This window comes from Pseudophryne corroboree, chromosome 10, assembly GCF_028390025.1.
Source record: "Pseudophryne corroboree isolate aPseCor3 chromosome 10, aPseCor3.hap2, whole genome shotgun sequence".
NCBI lineage: Eukaryota > Metazoa > Chordata > Amphibia > Anura > Myobatrachidae > Pseudophryne > Pseudophryne corroboree.
The window spans coordinates 17,645,195-17,656,094 of NC_086453.1; the positions used below are offsets into that span (position 1 = coordinate 17,645,195).

The following is a 10,900-nucleotide window of genomic DNA, read 5'->3' on the forward strand; positions in this document are numbered from 1 at the left end:
TGCAATGGGAGAGGACAGAAGGCTCTTGTGTGGGCGCACTCTTAAAATGAAAAAAATACTTGAAAGTATTAGAGAGAATATTTTAAGATATAACTTTTATTATTAAGGTTAAAACAAGATAAACTTCCCACACATCTTGTAAAATAACCGGAGATTATTGAGGAAAAAATAAAAAAATGAAAAAATAAATGTTCTGGTCTCTTAAGTCGTAAGAGTATGGAAAGGGTTGTAGACATGGAGTAGTCATACCCCCATTTCCCCTGACCAGTACAGTATTTCTGTATTAATGGAACCGGGGGTTTCTTAGTCACAACACAGTTTCAAAATAATTAGGCTACAACTAGCTGAAATGGTAATCAGTGGTCACCACTCAAGGAATTATACCCCTGAGTATTGTTAGCATGCCATAGCCCTAATTGCGGGCAGAAATTGTGAGCAAGAAGTTATGGTCAGTTGATGTAGATATTGAGAGCAATAAAAGAAGGAGAAAGTAGAATTAGTGGTGATACTGCTGTTGGTGTGTGTTGGTCACATAAGAGAGGAAATTAATTCCTGACCTACTACACCAGGTATTCACAGGCAGTCACCTCTCCTGATACTAACCTGGCCCAACGCTGTTTGGCTTCCAAGATCGGACGAGATCGGGCACTGACAGCGTGGTATGGTCGTAGGGATTTATGTGTACACCAATGAGAGTGCACCTATATAGGAAATTGAAATTGAAAAGTGAAGGGTAAAGATGATAGAAAACGAAAATAACGGATAAGATAAGTACGTGAAAATATGTGGATCTGCTTTCCACGTTAGACCCGGTTTGAGAGATTCCACTGGTGTGGTACTCTATCCCGAGAATCGTGAATGAGAGTCCACGAAAATTGGTGAACACAGATTATGAAGATATTCAGGTTAGTATCTGTAATGGAATAATGCAAAAATTAAGCTGTCATTAGGCGGTATACAAAATTCAGGTGGGGCTGAGCCCAATGACCAACCGCAGACGTTCGTAGGCGTCAGAAAATTATAACCTTAGGCAAATAATGGTTTTTTGTTTAACCTTGTGCCAAAGAGTACGTATAGGGTTATTTATGAAGATACAGATAATATAACCCCTAAAGAGTAGAAAAACATACAAATAAACAAAGAGATAAAAAAAATTAATATAAAATGAAAATAAAACTAAAGATGAGAATAAAAATGAAAAAGTAAGCTGTATTGGGTAATATGACCCGGTACCGGCAGCATGAAACAAACTGCTCGGTGTACTGTACCATGCAAAATGATGATGTTAATACAAATAATATATCCCTTAAAGATAAGAGGTATATGAGATACACATAAATAAACCGATTCTGATGTAAGTAATATAACCCCTAATAGGGGAAGCTATATGAGTTGATATACCCAGTTGTTATAACGCAAAAATTGAGATAATTGGTATGCTGCACAGGACAAGGCTAAGATCCTGTTGTAGACATGCAGAATACTGGTAGCAAATTGATAAGACAAAAACAGTGAGTTCCTATCCCTAGAAGAAAATGTCAAAGCAGATACAAAATAAACTGACCAAAACAAATGCTGGCATAAGACCAATGATTTTAGGTGACTCACAGAATAGCCTCAGATACATAGGAGGCTGAGTGTTAGGCTGGTCTAACGGCAATGATCCTTGCAACAAGGATAATCTAAGTAATTAGAGGGAGCTTACGAATCTCCAGTGAGTTAGTTATGATCCGTTAGAATGGCGCCATGATATGACTGTGTGGACGGAGTTCCCCGCAGAAAACGCGTTTCACCCTGTGGGCTTGTTCACTTCCTGGTTCCGTGCAGTGGGGTGGGTTGGGATGATACTTAAGGGCGGCTGGTGGCGTGATTAACCAATAAGGGAGAGCCGCGTATTAGCGCTGTGCCTAGCGGTTGCTAGGTAACGAGATAGCGGAGGTGCAGCCGGAGTTAAGAGTCTGATTGGAGGACGCGATCTCGCGAGAATATGGACGCCATATTGGTAATGGGAAAAAGAAAAAAGGGCAAGAAAGCGGAGAGACACAGATGAGAACAGTGTGTCTAAGCGCCGCTGGCTGGATGACAGCCTGGCGGAAATGGGCAGGAAATAAATACACATATGAGTGGTTGTGCTGCTTAATAGCCTGATGTATAGATAGATTGTGGGGCTGAATCGATATTAGAATGGGGGAAAAAAATAGGTGTGATGCCAGGGATGTGTGTAGAGAGTGTTTGGTTACTGGGGATGTGGGGAAGTGGAGGTGGGAGGGGGGGGGGGGGGCTAATGGGATATGTGAGGGGGCAATTGAAATGTGTGTTGGGTGGAAAGATTGTTATGTCGGCGAGGGGTGATGAGGGAAATGGGGGGGTGAGGATTGGTTTGCTGGTGTTAGTGTAGGAAGCAAAAAAGGGGGATGGGGTGACGTTGCGGGCTGGGCAGGGAGAGTATTGTGGTCAGATATGTGGTGGCATGTGTCGGGCAGTGTGTGTGTGTCAGATATGTGATAATGGGTGTGTGTTGGATGGAGGAGGTGAACAGGTGGTGAATTGGTGGGTGGGAGGATTGTGGAGGGATTGGTGCAGCGTGGTATGGTGTATGGATAGTGTAGATTAGAGTGTGTATGATGGATATGGCTGGGGGGGGTTTTATGGGGGGATAATGAGTGTGGGCGATGTAATAAAATAGGGGGGGGGGTTGGGGAAAAAATGATGAGTGGATGAAAAAAAGGAAATAAAATGAGATGAAAATGAAATAGAAATAAAATAAATTGGTGATGTGTGCTTGGGGAGTGAAAATTGTGAATGTATAGAATTGGGGGTAGAGGGAGGTGTGGGGACGAAGAGGATTAGAATGGATTACCAGAAAATAGTGGGGATTTACAGAAAAGCCCCATAATTTATTGTTTCATTGAGGCCGTGGGGCTTCAAGGAATTGAGACGAAAGATCCACTCACTTTCTTTTTTGTATAATTCCTTGGTAAGGTCCCCTCCTCGTATACCCAAATGAACACAATCCAGGCCAAAGGTCTTAAAGTCCTTGATTGATCCTTGGTGACAGAAATGAAAATGTCTGGCCACAGATGTAAGCTGTTTCATCCGTGCCAGGTCCCTGGAGGCATTACGGATGTTTCCAAGATGTTCTAAAATTCTCTCTTTAAATTTGCGAGTGGTCATGCCTATATATTTGGAATTGCATCCACAGGTTATACAGTAAATCATGGCCTGGGTATTGCAATTAAAGAAATGTTGCAGGGTGACTGATTGGCCATATCTATCCATGACGCTGTTGGTTTTCAAGATCTGCGGGCACGCCTTACACTGTCCACAGGGAAAGGAACCTGTGATGGTGGGTTTTTTTGGGGGAGAGGTAATCAAGTGGCTGCGCACTAATTGATCTTTCATATTCTTCGATCTGCGCCAGCTCATTTGTAACGGAGAATCGAAGAATGGTGCAAGGTCAGGATCAAGCTGGAGAATGGGGAGATGTTTGGCTATAGCTTCCTTAAGCATTCTCCATTCGGGACAGAACGTGCCGATGAAGCGGATAGTATCTTCCTGCTCTGTGTCCTTGATCTTTTTACCAAAGATCAAGTTATCTCTCTTGATGGCTACAGTGGCTGTATATGCGCGTTTCAGTGAGCGTTTGCTATAGCCTCTGGCTAGTAAACGCTGAGTAAGTTCCATGCTCTTGACTTTGAAACTGTGATCTTCTGAGCAGTTGCGCCTTAAACGCAGATATTCCCCTTTTGGGATGTTTTCAATTGTGGGGGGGAAGTGAGAGCTTGTCTGGTAAAGGAGACTGTTAGTTGCAGTCTCCTTCCGGTATAATTCCGTTTCTAGAAAGCCGGCCTCAGACCTGTAGACATTGAGATCTAGGAATGGTACCATTTGAGGACTGATGTGATGTGTCAAGATGATGTTGAGATCATTTTGGTTAAGGGTCTGAATAAAATCCATGAGCAGATTTCTGTTGCCATTCCAAATCATGAACACGTCGTCGATATACCTCAACCATAGTACTATATGTATAGTATATCTTTCATTTGAGGTATTGAATACGTGAAAGTGCTCCCACCACCCTAAGAAGAGGTTCGCATATGTGGGTGCACATGCCGCGCCCATTGCGGTTCCCCTAATCTGTAAAAAGAATTGGTCTTGAAAAACAAAGTAATTTTTGGAAAGAACAAATTCAAGCAACTGTAGGAGAAAATCAGAAAAGTCGTTAGTGTTGGTTTCTATTTCATTTTCATCTCATTTTATTTCCTTTTTTTCATCCACTCATCATTTTTTCCCCAACCCCCCCCCCTATTTTATTACATCGCCCACACTCATTATCCCCCCATAAAACCCCCCCCAGCCATATCCATCATACACACTCTAATCTACACTATCCATACACCATACCACGCTGCACCAATCCCTCCACAATCCTCCCACCCACCAATTCACCACCCGTTCACCTCCTCCATCCAACACACACCCATTATCACATATCTGACACACACACACTGCCCGACACATGCCACCACATATCTGACCACAATACTCTCCCTGCCCAGCCCGCAACGTCACCCCATCCCCCTTTTTTGCTTCCTACACTAACACCAGCAAACCAATCCTCACACCCCCATTTCCCTCATCACCCCTCGCCGACATAACAATCTTTCCACCCAACACACATTTCAATTGCCCCCTCACATATCCCATTAGCCCCCCCCCCTCCCACCTCCACTTCCCCACATCCCCAGTAACCAAACACTCTCTACACACATCCCTGGCATCACACCTATTTTTTTCCCCCATTCTAATATCGATTCAGCCCCACAATCTATCTATACATCAGGCTATTAAGCAGCACAACCACTCATATGTGTATTTATTTCCTGCCCATTTCCGCCAGGCTGTCATCCAGCCAGCGGCGCTTAGACACACTGTTCTCATCTGTGTCTCTCCGCTTTCTTGCCCTTTTTTCTTTTTCCCATTACCAATATGGCGTCCATATTCTCGCGAGATCGCGTCCTCCAATCAGACTCTTAACTCCGGCTGCACCTCCGCTATCTCGTTACCTAGCAACCGCTAGGCACAGCGCTAATACGCGGCTCTCCCTTATTGGTTAATCACGCCACCAGCCGCCCTTAAGTATCATCCCAACCCACCCCACTGCACGGAACCAGGAAGTGAACAAGCCCACAGGGTGAAACGCGTTTTCTGCGGGGAACTCCGTCCACACAGTCATATCATGGCGCCATTCTAACGGATCATAACTAACTCACTGGAGATTCGTAAGCTCCCTCTAATTACTTAGATTATCCTTGTTGCAAGGATCATTGCCGTTAGACCAGCCTAACACTCAGCCTCCTATGTATCTGAGGCTATTCTGTGAGTCACCTAAAATCATTGGTCTTATGCCAGCATTTGTTTTGGTCAGTTTATTTTGTATCTGCTTTGACATTTTCTTCTAGGGATAGGAACTCACTGTTTTTGTCTTATCAATTTGCTACCAGTATTCTGCATGTCTACAACAGGATCTTAGCCTTGTCCTGTGCAGCATACCAATTATCTCAATTTTTGCGTTATAACAACTGGGTATATCAACTCATATAGCTTCCGCTATTAGGGGTTATATTACTTACATCAGAATCGGTTTATTTATGTGTATCTCATATACCTCTTATCTTTAAGGGATATATTATTTGTATTAACATCATCATTTTGCATGGTACAGTACACCGAGCAGTTTGTTTCATGCTGCCGGTACCGGGTCATATTACCCAATACAGCTTACTTTTTCATTTTTATTCTCATCTTTAGTTTTATTTTCATTTTATATTAATTTTTTTTATCTCTTTGTTTATTTGTATGTTTTTCTACTCTTTAGGGGTTATATTATCTGTATCTTCATAAATAACCCTATACGTACTCTTTGGCACAAGGTTAAACAAAAAACCATTATTTGCCTAAGGTTATAATTTTCTGACGCCTACGAACGTCTGCGGTTGGTCATTGGGCTCAGCCCCACCTGAATTTTGTATACCGCCTAATGACAGCTTAATTTTTGCATTATTCCATTACAGATACTAACCTGAATATCTTCATAATCTGTGTTCACCAATTTTCGTGGACTCTCATTCACGATTCTCGGGATAGAGTACCACACCAGTGGAATCTCTCAAACCGGGTCTAACGTGGAAAGCAGATCCACATATTTTCACGTACTTATCTTATCCGTTATTTTCGTTTTCTATCATCTTTACCCTTCACTTTTCAATTTCAATTTCCTATATAGGTGCACTCTCATTGGTGTACACATAAATCCCTACGACCATACCACGCTGTCAGTGCCCGATCTCGTCCGATCTTGGAAGCCAAACAGCGTTGGGCCAGGTTAGTATCAGGAGAGGTGACTGCCTGTGAATACCTGGTGTAGTAGGTCAGGAATTAATTTCCTCTCTTATGTGACCAACACACACCAACAGCAGTATCACCACTAATTCTACTTTCTCCTTCTTTTATTGCTCTCAATATCTACATCAACTGACCATAACTTCTTGCTCACAATTTCTGCCCGCAATTAGGGCTATGGCATGCTAACAATACTCAGGGGTATAATTCCTTGAGTGGTGACCACTGATTACCATTTCAGCTAGTTGTAGCCTAATTATTTTGAAACTGTGTTGTGACTAAGAAACCCCCGGTTCCATTAATACAGAAATACTGTACTGGTCAGGGGAAATGGGGGTATGACTACTCCATGTCTACAACCCTTTCCATACTCTTACGACTTAAGAGACCAGAACATTTATTTTTTCATTTTTTTATTTTTTCCTCAATAATCTCCGGTTATTTTACAAGATGTGTGGGAAGTTTATCTTGTTTTAACCTTAATAATAAAAGTTATATCTTAAAATATTCTCTCTAATACTTTCAAGTATTTTTTTCATTTTAAGAGTGCGCCCACACAAGAGCCTTCTGTCCTCTCCCATTGCATAGTTTACGTACTTCTGGCTCTGGGTGCACCACCAACCAGGACTGTATATTACTGATAACATATATTGTTATCTCCCTACTTAGGTCAATACACTGTCCAATTTTGGTCTTTTTTCTGCTATTTTTCTAAATATTATATGGAATTTAAACCTGTGCCCGATCGCCCCCTTTCTACTTGCTAGTATCCTACGCTGTTGTAAAAACAGTCTCTGATCGGTTGGCACGGTCCTTACTTTGAGTCTTAATCTATCTATCCTTCCTTCCCACATCTCTCTTTTAGCAGCCTCCAATTTACTTTCAGCCCTCATTCTATCTGACCTATCCTTGGTCATTAATATGACCTCTTTCTCATTAAAAGCGGAATTAACCAAGCGTCAAAATCTGGAGAATTTTGGCGACCCCTTCTCTGAAACATTTGAGGTGTCTTCAAGTAACTCTGATTGGAGGACCACTTTCTCTAGATTACAAAAAAGCCTACAGAAAAGAACACGCTTGTCGTGGGACGTCACCACATTAGAAAATTATCTTAAACACAAGATTGTGCCCCGAGGACTGAGGCCGAAGGTATTTCCCTCATTTCCACTTGCTACTGAGAATCTTAAGACAGAGTGGGAGGCGGCACTTTTGAAGTGCTCGCACGAATTGTTACATCTCCTGATTAAACACGATACACTTCTTATAGATCAAGTGGAAAAAGAAATTGATGAACTGGGCAAAAACCTTGAAACCTGGGAAAAGGATCTATCCTTCCAGACTGCATTTGAAAAACATAAAAACGAACTAAAACTATATGAACAAACTATAGTGGATCGTAAACGTAACAAATTTATTAGGGACAAACGGGACTTTGCACGGGGGGATATTTTCAGGTGGAATCCGATACCCCCGACCAGGAACCGTAAACAGAGGGAAGATCCTACCTTCTCTGAATTTGAGTCCTCCACAAGTGGAGATTCAGCCAGTGAGACCTTAGAGAACACCGCATACGGCCGAGAAGGGGTGGAAGATTTCTCCCCACGTTTTTTAGGCCAGGGTCAAAAGCCAAGAGGCAGGAACAAAAACCAAGGAAAACCAGGCGAGGGGGAAAGAAAAAACGACAGGCGCAACCCAGATTGGGATACGTCAAGGACTGCTCGATATCCTGCCCGTCAGAGAAAAACAACACGTTAGCTCAGGATAATCCTTCCCCCTCCTCTTCTCTACAGGTTATCAATCTCACTAATAGATCTCTCTCCCCTGCTCACATGGAGGTACTTGCAAAAGGTCTGTCCTTCTCTCCCTCTAGACCGTTCAACAGATTTTCTTGGGAGAAAGACCTGAGATTATTTGGAAGGAAGCTCCTCCTCAAAAAATTTTTTGTCAAACAACAATCAAGAACAGAGAGCTCCTGGAGCACAGAACTGTCGACTATTGATCTTCAAGCCATTCAAGTCTTAGAAGAACTCCAAATTGAATCAAACATGGAAATGAACACACCCAACCGACCTAAATGTAAACCAAAATCATCCTTCTTTCCTCCGGACAATACCAGCCCGGAGATCAAGGTTTTCCTCAATAGAGTGTCTAAAGAATTTGACCACATTTTTGTTCAAACTACAACTGGCCATCAACAATTTCCCAGGAATCTCAAGTATAAGGAAAGACAAGCCTTACGAGACATGGAAACCTGGCGAGATGTAGTGATTAAACCATCGGACAATGGTGGCAATATTGTCCTTTGGCCACAGAGTATGTATATCGCTGAAGCACACAGACAGTTATTTAATTCTCTGTGTTACAAAAAGCTCCTTAGTGATCCAACAAAAAGGTTTTTGAAAGCATATACGTCTCTGATACAAGAAACCAGGGCACAGGGCACGATTACCAAACAGGAGGCCGCATATCTCACTGTCCACAATCCCAAAACCCCAACATTCTATCTCCTGCCCAAGATCCACAAAAACATCCATCAGCCACCTGGCAGGCCGATTATGTCTGGGAAAGGTGGGATCTTAGAGCAGCCCAGCCGTTTTCTTGACCTGCATCTACGTGATTTTGTTCTTGAATTACCATCATATTTACAAGACACTGCGGATCTACTCAGGAAAATTCATGATATTCACTTTGAACAAGATTTTCTTTTGGTGACTCTAGATGTTGAGGCACTGTACTCGAGCATCAACCATCATCATGGCCTCACAGCGGTCAAGTTTTTTCTGGATCAAACCAACACTAACGACTTTTCTGATTTTCTCCTACAGTTGCTTGAATTTGTTCTTTCCAAAAATTACTTTGTTTTTCAAGACCAATTCTTTTTACAGATTAGGGGAACCGCAATGGGCGCGGCATGTGCACCCACATATGCGAACCTCTTCTTAGGGTGGTGGGAGCACTTTCACGTATTCAATACCTCAAATGAAAGATATACTATACATATAGTACTATGGTTGAGGTATATCGACGACGTGTTCATGATTTGGAATGGCAACAGAAATCTGCTCATGGATTTTATTCAGACCCTTAACCAAAATGATCTCAACATCATCTTGACACATCACATCAGTCCTCAAATGGTACCATTCCTAGATCTCAATGTCTACAGGTCTGAGGCCGGCTTTCTAGAAACGGAATTATACCGGAAGGAGACTGCAACTAACAGTCTCCTTTACCAGACAAGCTCTCACTTCCCCCCCACAATTGAAAACATCCCAAAAGGGGAATATCTGCGTTTAAGGCGCAACTGCTCAGAAGATCACAGTTTCAAAGTCAAGAGCATGGAACTTACTCAGCGTTTACTAGCCAGAGGCTATAGCAAACGCTCACTGAAACGCGCATATACAGCCACTGTAGCCATCAAGAGAGATAACTTGATCTTTGGTAAAAAGATCAAGGACACAGAGCAGGAAGATACTATCCGCTTCATCGGCACGTTCTGTCCCGAATGGAGAATGCTTAAGGAAGCTATAGCCAAACATCTCCCCATTCTCCAGCTTGATCCTGACCTTGCACCATTCTTCGATTCTCCGTTACAAATGAGCTGGCGCAGATCGAAGAATATGAAAGATCAATTAGTGCGCAGCCACTTGATTACCTCTCCCCCAAAAAAACCCACCATCACAGGTTCCTTTCCCTGTGGACAGTGTAAGGCGTGCCCGCAGATCTTGAAAACCAACAGCGTCATGGATAGATATGGCCAATCAGTCACCCTGCAACATTTCTTTAATTGCAATACCCAGGCCATGATTTACTGTATAACCTGTGGATGCAATTCCAAATATATAGGCATGACCACTCGCAAATTTAAAGAGAGAATTTTAGAACATCTTGGAAACATCCGTAATGCCTCCAGGGACCTGGCACGGATGAAACAGCTTACATCTGTGGCCAGACATTTTCATTTCTGTCACCAAGGATCAATCAAGGACTTTAAGACCTTTGGCCTGGATTGTGTTCATTTGGGTATACGAGGAGGGGACCTTACCAAGGAATTATACAAAAAAGAAAGTGAGTGGATCTTTCGTCTCAATTCCTTGAAGCCCCACGGCCTCAATGAAACAATAAATTATGGGGCTTTTCTGTAAATCCCCACTATTTTCTGGTAATCCATTCTAATCCTCTTCGTCCCCACACCTCCCTCTACCCCCAATTCTATACATTCACAATTTTCACTCCCCAAGCACACATCACCAATTTATTTTATTTCTATTTCATTTTCATCTCATTTTATTTCCTTTTTTTCATCCACTCATCATTTTTTCCCCATCCCCCCCCCCCTATTTTATTACATCGCCCACACTCATTATCCCCCCATAAAAACCCCCCCAGCCATATCCATCATACACACTCTAATCTACACTATCCATACACCATACCACGCTGCACCAATCCCTCCACAATCCTCCCACCCACCAATTCACCACCCGTTCACCTCCTC

At 42.6% G+C, this 10,900-nt stretch overlaps 2 pseudogenes; one reads left to right on the forward strand and one right to left on the reverse strand.

Annotated features, from left to right (window-relative positions):
• Window positions 1–554: 554 nt before the first annotated feature.
• LOC134967264 (5S ribosomal RNA) lies at window positions 555–673 on the reverse strand (annotated as a pseudogene).
• A 5,641-nt stretch (window positions 674–6,314) lies between these two features.
• Window positions 6,315–6,433, forward strand: LOC134967265 (5S ribosomal RNA; annotated as a pseudogene).
• Window positions 6,434–10,900: the final 4,467 nt, after the last annotated feature.